General features: G+C 45.5%; 1 pseudogene; it reads left to right on the top strand.

Annotated features, from left to right (window-relative positions):
* The first annotated feature begins 512 nt into the window (after window positions 1–512).
* The window catches only part of LOC147085081 (immunoglobulin superfamily member 1-like), a 28,327-nt pseudogene continuing 18,904 nt past the window's right edge, over window positions 513–9,935 (top strand).

Genomic DNA, 9,935 nt, shown 5'->3' with positions numbered 1-9,935 from the left:
CATGTTGGAAGCACTTGTGTGGAAGGTGGCATCATCAGAGCAGATGTGGCGGAGACGGAGAAACTGGGAGAATGGAATAGAGTCCTTACAGGAGGCGGGGTGGGAGGAAGTGTCGTCCAGGTAGCTGTGGGAGTCAGTGGGCTTGTAGATAAATGGAATATCTGCCTCAGAATGGGAGGGTCATTTAAAGCATTGAGCCAAAGGATGGTCGGGTTGTACAGATTGAATGGAGATGTACAGTAAGCGGCTACACAATGGTCATTATAGAAAACAGAAAAAAAACAGACTGAAATAAATGCCTCGCATAAAAGAAATAATCAGCACATTCTCGTTCATCCTGTTTTCTATCTGTCCTCTTGTAAGTAATAACAAATACCAATGTATGCATTGCAAGCAAGGCGACAGATTCTGTTTTTTATAAAAGTGTCCTCATATATCATTGAGTAGGCTTCTGACACACCATTTCATACAGTATTTTTAATACAGATGAACTCCCGGAGCCGACTATCTACATGGACCCAGATTCCGGTGCAGTTTCAAAAGGGGAAAATGTTGCCATTTCCTGCAAAGGTGAGATTCGCTCCAGAGGAGGAACATTTCTCTTGTTCAAAGGTCACAAGAGGAACCCTGTACAGTCTCGTAAAGTGAGTGGCGATGAGCGGAATGTGACCATCAACATAATTACCCGAAGCGAAGGCTTTTTTGGAAATTACAGTTGTCGATATCAAACAGAGGTTGCAGGACTTTCGAGGGATTCACCATTCAGTAAAGATGTCCTAATTACGGAGAAAGGTAGGGACCAACACATTTCAAAACGACGTTGTATGTTCTTGTATCTCAATGTCTGTCTCGTTTGCTCATATATTGTTTAAATTGGTGACCAGTTCCCTTTCAAATCGGACTGAGATGTACCAATTTCCGTGTAATAGATGAATGGGGATCGGTTTCATAAGGCCCATTAATTCGGGTCTCCACGGGTGAGAACGCACTGGGTACTCACCCGTAAGCCCAATGGAAGTGCCAGTTTCGTGCATGCACTGCGTATGCGTGGGAAACCGTCACTTCCGTTCCCCTGAAAGATGGGGTTCAGAAGTCGAACGCGTGCACGCGAGAGGCTGCGCGTGCGCATCGAACTTACCATTATTTTGCAGGTTTTCCTGGGAAGGTAAGTCTCCAGCAGTTAGACATGTAAATAGCAGTCGCAAGGCCTGCTTTTCACAAGGTAAATGGTGAATTGATTAAAATTAAACATTTTTTCCACAGGTTTATTATTTTTAAATACTTTAAAGAAAGGTAAGTTTATTTTTAGCCCCGTTAGAAAATAAAGTTATTTTTTTCAAAAATGTAAATTATTGTTTAAAATAGTTATTTCACGTAATTTATAGTTTATTTAAAAGAATGTGATTTTTTTTAAATTGATTTGAAGATTTATTGATGTTTTGGGGCTTATATTATTTATAGGTTTGACAGGCCTGTCAAACTTATGAATGGATCATTCCCTGCTGCCATTGATTCTCCATGGCCCCTGTGATACCAGGGGACGCATCGAACTAACTGCGCCCCTGGGATACGCAAGCACCGCATGCCGAAGTTGGAGGAGGCCCAGGATCGGAATCCCACAAGGGCCCACAGCTCAACGGCTGGCGCACAGGTTAAGTGCAGGTTGGGGGCTTGCACCCGCGGGAAGCCCCCGTCCCGAATTTCTGGGCCAATGTCTTAATCTTTCCATTTTTTGCTGCATAGCCTGCAGAAGATTAACCCCCCACCTGTTTTCCAAAAATAATGGTCACGAAGTAAAGGCTGGATGAGTTATAAAAACATAGAAACATAGAGGATAGGAGCAGGAGTAGGCCAATCGGCTCCTCGAGCCTGTTCCACCATTTAATGAGATCATGGCTGATCATTCAAATTCAGTACCCTGTCCCTGCATTCTCCCCATATCCCTTGATCCCATTAGCCTTAAGAAATATATCCAACACTTTCTTGAATTAGTTCGCTTTCTTTCTATATATGCGTAGAATTCCCAGGTAACTCCCGATTTCACCTTCCACCCACTTTGCGTTGGTCCATCACTATCTGAAGACAGCCCACATACCAGGGAGTGTCTGGCTGTGTACCTTCAATGCGGCCTAATGGGGTGAACAGAAGATCTTCCATTTGACTCCAGCAAGCGAGCTGTGCCCAAGATCAATAAAGTGTGCAAAATAAATAGGTAGACTTAGGCGCTCCTCCATTTACTGCAAGGCCTGATTGACGTCGAATGCTGATCCTAAAGTTTTACAGCCAAACATTTTCCAGTACAACTTTCAAGTGGATTGGCTCAGAAATTGAATTACATTCATACTTCAGAGATGGTACAATGCAGATTTACTAGCATATTGCCTGGTATGATGAAATACAAATATGAACAACAAAAAATCCTTGAAATATTGAGACTTCATTTATTAATGAACATTACGGAGCGATTTGGTGCAATGTTTACAATTATATAAATATGAAAGAAAGGCTGATAGAAGCAAAATGTTCCCAATAGATATGATTAATAACGAAGGGGTCAGAAGTACAACTCTAAATGTAAGAGAGCGAGAAAAACCTCTTTAAACTGAGAGATGTGAAGATATGGAATTCACTATCAAGGATAATGGTTGAGGAACAAATCTCATCATCAGTCATTGTTACTTTATATGAAATGTTGATGAATGTATTTGCGAACAGGATTGTGGAAATGTGATTCTAAGTATTTGCTCAGGTGACGGGCCAACACAGTCAGAGACTGACTTTGCCGAATGACCTGTTTCCTTGTAAGTTCTGTGCATTTTATCTAAGAATTGTACGTGGAATCGGAGCCTCGCCTACTGGGCCCCATGTGTTCCTGTGTGATGATACTTTATCTGCTCTCATTGACAATGCATGATAAAACTGAACTTCGTCACAGAACAACTGAATTGTGGCTAATGGCAGTCAGTGCATCTAACTAAGATCCGAGGCCATTGCCAAGAGATTCCAATCATTATCGTTTCTGTTTCAGAGCAAACTCAACCCAGTTGCCACAACTTTCAAAGTTCCCTTTTACTGTTTAGACTGCCCGGTCCCAAATGATTCTTCTCACATCACATTCAGTGACCAAGGCATCTCAGGAACCGTGTGAGGACACCCCTAGTTCCTGCTGTTGCCAAGGTTTTCAGTCCTTCCTGTAGCAGCTTGATTTTCAGATGTCAACGAATGTTCCCTTTCATCCCCAAACAAGGTCGCCTTCCTTTGGTTTCACACTTGCAGCCGAAAGTCGAAGGTGTCACAAGGAAAAGCAAGATGCCTACCTACAGCATCTTGCAATTATATAGCACCTTTAAAGCAGTATAACACCCCAAGGCGCTTCACATGATCATAATGGGACTAGGCCCGACTGCGATTCTAGGATGAAGACAATATGACATTGCGTCAAAGAGATTAGCACGATTGGATAGGCTGGTGTTGCTTTCTTTGGAACAGAGGAGGCTGAAGGATGAATTAATTGAGGTGTATAAAATTATGAGGAGTCTATATAGATTGGATAGGAAGGACCTAAACCCTTAACAGAGTGTTCAATAACCAGGGGACATGGAATTAAACTAATTGCTAGAAGGATTAGAAGAGAGTTGAGGAGAAACTTTTTCACCCATGGGGTGTTGTGGGTCTGACACCCACTACCTGAAAGGTTGGTAGAGGCAAGAACCCTCAGCACAATTAAAAATTACTTGGATATGCACTTGAAGTGCCGTAACATTCAGTGCTACGGACCAAGAGCTGAGAAGTGGGATAGGCTGAATAGTTATTTTTCAACCTATCTGTAAGTGTTTGCAATTGAACAAGATCCGACCTTAAAGCATAGTTATTCATGACCAAAAATTATTTTACATGATTATCTTCCACTTAAGTAATAAAATTTCGTTCAGTGCCCAACACGACTTTCGACATAGAGTGGAACTTTTCAATATTTATCAGTTTTATCAGTTTAATCTGATGCATTATATCTCCACCTACATCACTTAATAATATCTGCCATTTGCCTCACATAACTCACATTCCTATTTAGAAGAGTGACCAATACCGACACTGCCACAGGGAATCCAATTCATGGGTTAACTGACATTGACTGCACCGCAAAACAAGTTAATGGCGTCAATTCCTTCCTATGTGCCCCCAGTTCCCTCACTGTGTGCCGTCTGCAATGTTAGAACATATGGACATTAGAAATAGTTGCTGGAGTAGGCCATTTGGCCCTTCGAGCCTGTGCCACCATTCAATGAGATCATGACTGATCTTCTGCCTCAGCTACATTCACCGGCCCTGTCGCCATATCCCTTGATGCCCTTACTAGTCAGAAATCTATCGACTTCTGTCTTGAATATACCCAATGACTGAGCCTCCACAGCCCTCTGGTGTAGAGAATTCCAAATATTCACCACCTTCTGTGTGAAGAAATGTCTTTTCATCTCAGTCCTGAATGGCCTACCCTTTATCCTGAGGCTGCGGCCCCTGGGGTCTTGAATCCAAAGCGAAGGGAAACATTCTCCGAGCATCCACTCTATCAAGCCCTGTAATAATTTTGTATGCTTCAATGAGATCCCCTCTCATTCTTCTGAAATCAAGAGAATACAGGCCTAGTTTATTAAATCTGCTTTCATACGACGGACCTGCCATCTCAGGAATCAACTCTTGAACCTTTTTGCACTCCCTCTGTGGCAAGTACAACCTTCCTTAGGCAAGGAGGAATAAATTGTACACAGTACTCCAGTTGTGGCCTCACCAAAGCCCTATATAATTGGAGTAGGACCGTCTTTACTCCTGTACACAAATCCTCTTGTAATGAAGGCCAGCATGACATTTGGCTTCCTAATGGCTTGCTGCACCTGCACATTCACTTTCAGTGACTCATGTACCAGGACACCCAGGTCCCTTTGAGCATCTGCATTCCCAATCTTTCACCTTTTAGGAAACAATTTGCCTTTCTGTTTTTTCTTCCAAAGTGGATAACTTCACATTGATCCACATTATATTCCATCGACCATGTTCTCGCCCACTCACTGATCCTTTCGAGAGCCCCTTGAAGTCTCTTCGCAGCATCCTATAGTTTGGCGACCAGATCTGCACACAGTATTCCAGCTGTGGCCTAACTAGCGTTTTGTACAGCTCCATCATAATCTCCCTGCTCTTATATTCTATGCCTCGGCTAATGAAGGCAAGTATCCCATATGCTTTTTTAACCAACTTATCGACCTGTCCTGCTGCCTTCAGGGATATATATACATGCACACCAAGGTCCCTCTGATCTCCTGTTCTTCCTAGGATCCTACCATTCAACGTATATTCCCTTGCCTTGTTATTCCTCCCAAAATGCATTGCATCACATTTTCAGGGTTAAATTCCATTTACCACTGTTCTGTCCATCTGACCAACCCGTTTATAGTTTCCTATAGCCTGAGGATTCCCTCCTCGCTATTTACCACTCCAACAATTTTATTGTCATCTGCCAACTTTCTGATCATACCTCCTACATTCGTATCTAAATAATTAATGTACACTACTAACAGCATGGGACATGGCACCGATCCCTGCGGTACACCACTGGACACAGGCTTCCAGTCACAAAAACAACCTTCAACCATCACCCTCTGCCTCTTGCCACTAAATCAATTTTGGATTTAATGTGCCAAATTGCCCTTGATCCCATGGGCTCTTACCTTCTTCACCAGTCTCCCATGCGGGTCTTTCTCAAAAGCTTTACTGAAGTCCATGTAGACTACAGCAACTGCACTACCCTCAACTGCACACCTAGTCACACCCTCGAAAAATGCAATCAAATTGGTTAGACATGATCTCCCCCTGACAAAGCCATGCTTACTTTCCTTGATTAATCCTTGCCTCTCCAAGTGGAGACGAATTCTGCCCCTCAGAATGTTTCCAATAATTGCCCTACCACTGATGTTAGGCTCACTGGCATGTAATTCACTGGTTTATCCCTACTACCCTTCTTGAATATGGTACTACATTAGCTGTTCTCCAGACCTCTGGCACCTCCCCTGTGGCCAGAGAGGTTCTGAAAATGTATGTCAGAGCCCCTGCAATCACCTCACACAGCAGCGTGGGATAGATCTCGTCTGGGCCTGGGGATTTATCCAATTTTAAGCCCACTAAAATCGCTAGTACCTCCTCCCACTCAATGCTAATTTGTTCAAGTATATCACAAACCCCCTGCCTAATTTCTATGCCTAAATCGTCCTTCTCCATAGTGAACAGAGATGCAAAATATTCATTTAAAACCCCACCTCCATCTTCTGGCTCTACAGACAGGTTGCCACTTTGGTCCCTAATGGGCCCTACTCTTTCCCTAGTTATCCTCTTGCCCTTAATATACTGATAAAACACCTCGGGATTTTCCTTTATTTTGCCCGCCAGTGTGTTTTCATGCCCCCTCTTCACTCTCCTAATTTATTTTCTAAGTACGCCCTTGCACTTTCTATACTCCTCTAGGGCTTCCACTGTTTTTACTCCTTTGTACCTTCCAAAAGCCTCCCTTTTATTCCTAATGCATTCTTGCATATCCCTTGACATCCAAGGTTCCCTGAAGTTGTTGGTCCCACCCATGATCTTTACGGGCACATATTGGCGTTGTACTCTATTTCCTTTCTGAAAGACTGCTCTGATGTGGATTTTCCTCAAAGTAGCGGATCCCACTTTGGCAAGATCCTGCCATATCATATTAAAATCGGCCTTCCCCCAATTTAGAACCTTTATTTCCGGTCAATTTTTCTCCTTTTCCATGACTAATTTAAATCTCACCGAATTATTGTCACTGTCACCAAAAGGCTCTTCAACTGACACTTCTACCACTTGCCCGGCTACATTCCCTAGAATTAGGTCCCGTATCGCCCCCTCTCTTTTAGTACTTTCTACATGCTGGCTCAAAGAACTCCCCTGGCTGCACTTTAAGAATTTCGCAACCACTAAGCCTTTCACACTCTGACTATCCCAGTTAATATTGGGGAAGTTGAAATCTCCTACTATTATTACCCTATTATTGCTACACTTCTCTGAGATTTGCCTACATATCTGTTCCTCTCTCTCCCCCAGACTGTTTGGGGGCCTATAGTACACTCCCAGCAAAGTGCTTGCCCCCTTTTGGATTTTAAGTTCTACCCATATGGCCTCATTAGAGGAACCTGCTAATATATCATCCCTCCTTACAGCAGTGATTGACTCCTTGATTAATAGCCCAGAAATTCGGGTCGGGGGCTTCCCATGGGTGCAAGCCCCCGACCTGCACTTACCTTGCATGCCAGCCGTTGAACTGTGGGCCCGCGTGGGATTCCGATCCTGGGCCTCCTCCAACTGCTGGCGCACAGTGCTCACGTATCCCAGGAGCGCAGTTAGTTCTATGTATCCCCTGGGATCCCGTGGGCCATGGGGAGCAAACGGTTGCAGGGAATGCTTCATTCATAAGTTTGACAGGAAGACCTGTCAAATCTATAAATACTATAAGCCCCAAAGCATCATTAAATCTTCAAATCAAATTAAAAGAAACATCACTTTTTTTAAATAAACTATAAATTACATGAAATAACTATTTAAAAAAATAATTACAATTTTTGAAAAAAATAATGTTATTTTCTAACGGGGCTAAAAATTAACTTAACTTATTTAAAGTATTTAAAAATAATAAACCTGTGGAAAAAATGTTTTATTTTTAATTAATTCACCACATACCTTGTAAAAAGTAGGCCTTGTGACTGCTTTTTAAAAGCTTAGCTCCTGGAGACTTACCCTCCCGGGAAAACCTGCAAAAAGAATGTAAGTTCAATGCACACGTGCAGCCCCTCCGGCGCATGCATTCGACCTCTCTGGCCTAGAAATTCAGTTGGGCACACCAGCCGTTAGCGCCTTAGGAGGAGTAGATCTCGAGCGTTAGGTGCTTAGCGCCCGGGCGCAGCGCAATCTGTGCCTCGCCCCAACTTCAGTAGATATTTAGCGCCGGCGCAAAGTCGGCTGCGCGCGCAGATCATGACGTCATTTCATCGTGCAACGCCCTTTGTGCGCCCGGAACCGGAACTTCACTTGCGCCGCCCCATTGTGCGCCGGGCGGCCCTAACGACTGTGAAGTGGTATGGTACACAGCCGAGGTGGGCCGCGGGGAGCGCAAATTAAAGGGCACTTACGCTGCACTATAAAGGCCAGCCATTTTGCAGCATTCACTCTTGTGCAACGGTCTTTTGGAGAGAGACCAAGGAAGAGAGCTTACTGCTTTGGCCCAACACTAGGACAGGTATTTTTGGCTCAGGCCAGAGCTTAGCAATTGTCTTTGCCTTCATTGAGATCTCAGTGTTTGCCAGCATATAATGGGGGCTGCATTGGGTGCCAACGCTGAGTTTCAGCCTTATGCCGGAAGGGCTTACAGACGCCGTGAGAGAGTGGCAGTCCTGGCTAGACGCAGAGGGGGCAACAGGCGTCGCCAAGTGAGGCCTTACCCACCCAGGGTATACCGCCAGCAGTCCTCCTATCTGACCATGTCTGCCGCGCAGTGTGTTAGGAGGCTACGATTCAGAAGGGAGGTGGTTGCAGACATCTGCCAGCTGCTGCACAGAGATCTGCGTCCACAGCTGATGTGCAGGACGTCTCTGTCGGTGGCAGTGAAGGTGACGGTGGCTCTCAACTTCTATGCCACCGGCTCCTTCCAATCCGCTGCTGGGGACATCGCTAACATCTCCCAGTTCGCCGTGCATTGCTGCATCCGCCAGATGACCAATGCCCTATTCAGAAGGAGACGTCAATTCATCGCCTTCCCCATGACCCTGGAGAAGCAGCAGCAGCGTGCAGTGGGATTTGCAAGAATAGCAGGCTTCCCCATGGTGCAGGACGCCATTGACTGCATGCATGTGGCTTTGTGGGCACTTCTGGAGCATGCCGAGGATTACCGCAACCGGAAGGGCTACCATTCCCTCAACGTACAGCTGGTGTGTGACCACAGGCAGCGCATCCTAGCTGTCAATGCCCGCTTTCCAGGCAGCAGCCACGGTGCCTTTATCCTGCGACAGACAACTGTGGCTGACATGTTCCAGGCACAGCCTCACCCAAGAGGATGGCTTATCAGGGACAAAGGCTATCCTTTGTGTACCTGGCTCATGACCCCGCTCTGCGCGCCCACGACCCCTGCTGAAGAGGCATACAACGAGAGCCATCAAGCGACTAGGAACATCATAGAACAAACAATCGGCGTCCTCAAGCAATGGTTCCGCTGTCTGGATCGCTCCGGAGGAGCCCTCCAGTATTCGCAGGAGCGAGTCTCCCAATTCGTCGTCGTTTGCTGCATGCTGCACAACCTGTCTCTCCGCAGGTCTCAGGCACTGCCACCTCACGTTGGTCCACCACCTCAGGAGGAGGAGCAGGAGGAGGAGGAGGACGAGGAGTACCAGCCCAGGAGGGAGGCAGAAGGTCCAAGGGCCGCCCGTCGGTGGCTTATTGATCGTCACTCCTAGGCCCACTGTCAGGGAATGGCTTGTGCCAATGAAACAACATGATTGCAGCCGCTCCGCAAGCCGTCAGCCGGTTAAGGCAACAAACACTTCAAAGATCAAACATGGACAATGTGAATAAATAAAATGCTTTATTGTACAAACTCAGGGCCCTTCCCACATGAAAACCAAAAACAGACGAAAGCCCCAAAAGACACTCACACACATGACTCACTCCCAAACCTGGGGAGCATTAACAAAAGATGTAAACAAAAATGGCCTTCATCCTTGGCATTCACAAAACACACATTCCCAAAAACACAACATTTGGACACACCCTCTACTTAGTGGCCCACGAGGGCGATGCCTTCTGCCAAATTTGGCGGCCCCTGCACGCCCTGCTGCTCCTCCTCAAAGTGAGGCCATTGGCTGCTGCAAGGCTGGGGGCAG

Source organism: Somniosus microcephalus, unplaced genomic scaffold (assembly GCF_052327205.1).
Source record: "Somniosus microcephalus isolate GS21.2 unplaced genomic scaffold, FLI_Smic_1.0 unresolved_chr9, whole genome shotgun sequence".
NCBI classification, from domain to species: Eukaryota; Metazoa; Chordata; class Chondrichthyes; order Squaliformes; family Somniosidae; genus Somniosus; species Somniosus microcephalus.
The sequence above is the reverse complement of the archived record's forward strand: the minus strand, read 5'-3'. Positions and strand labels throughout refer to the sequence as shown.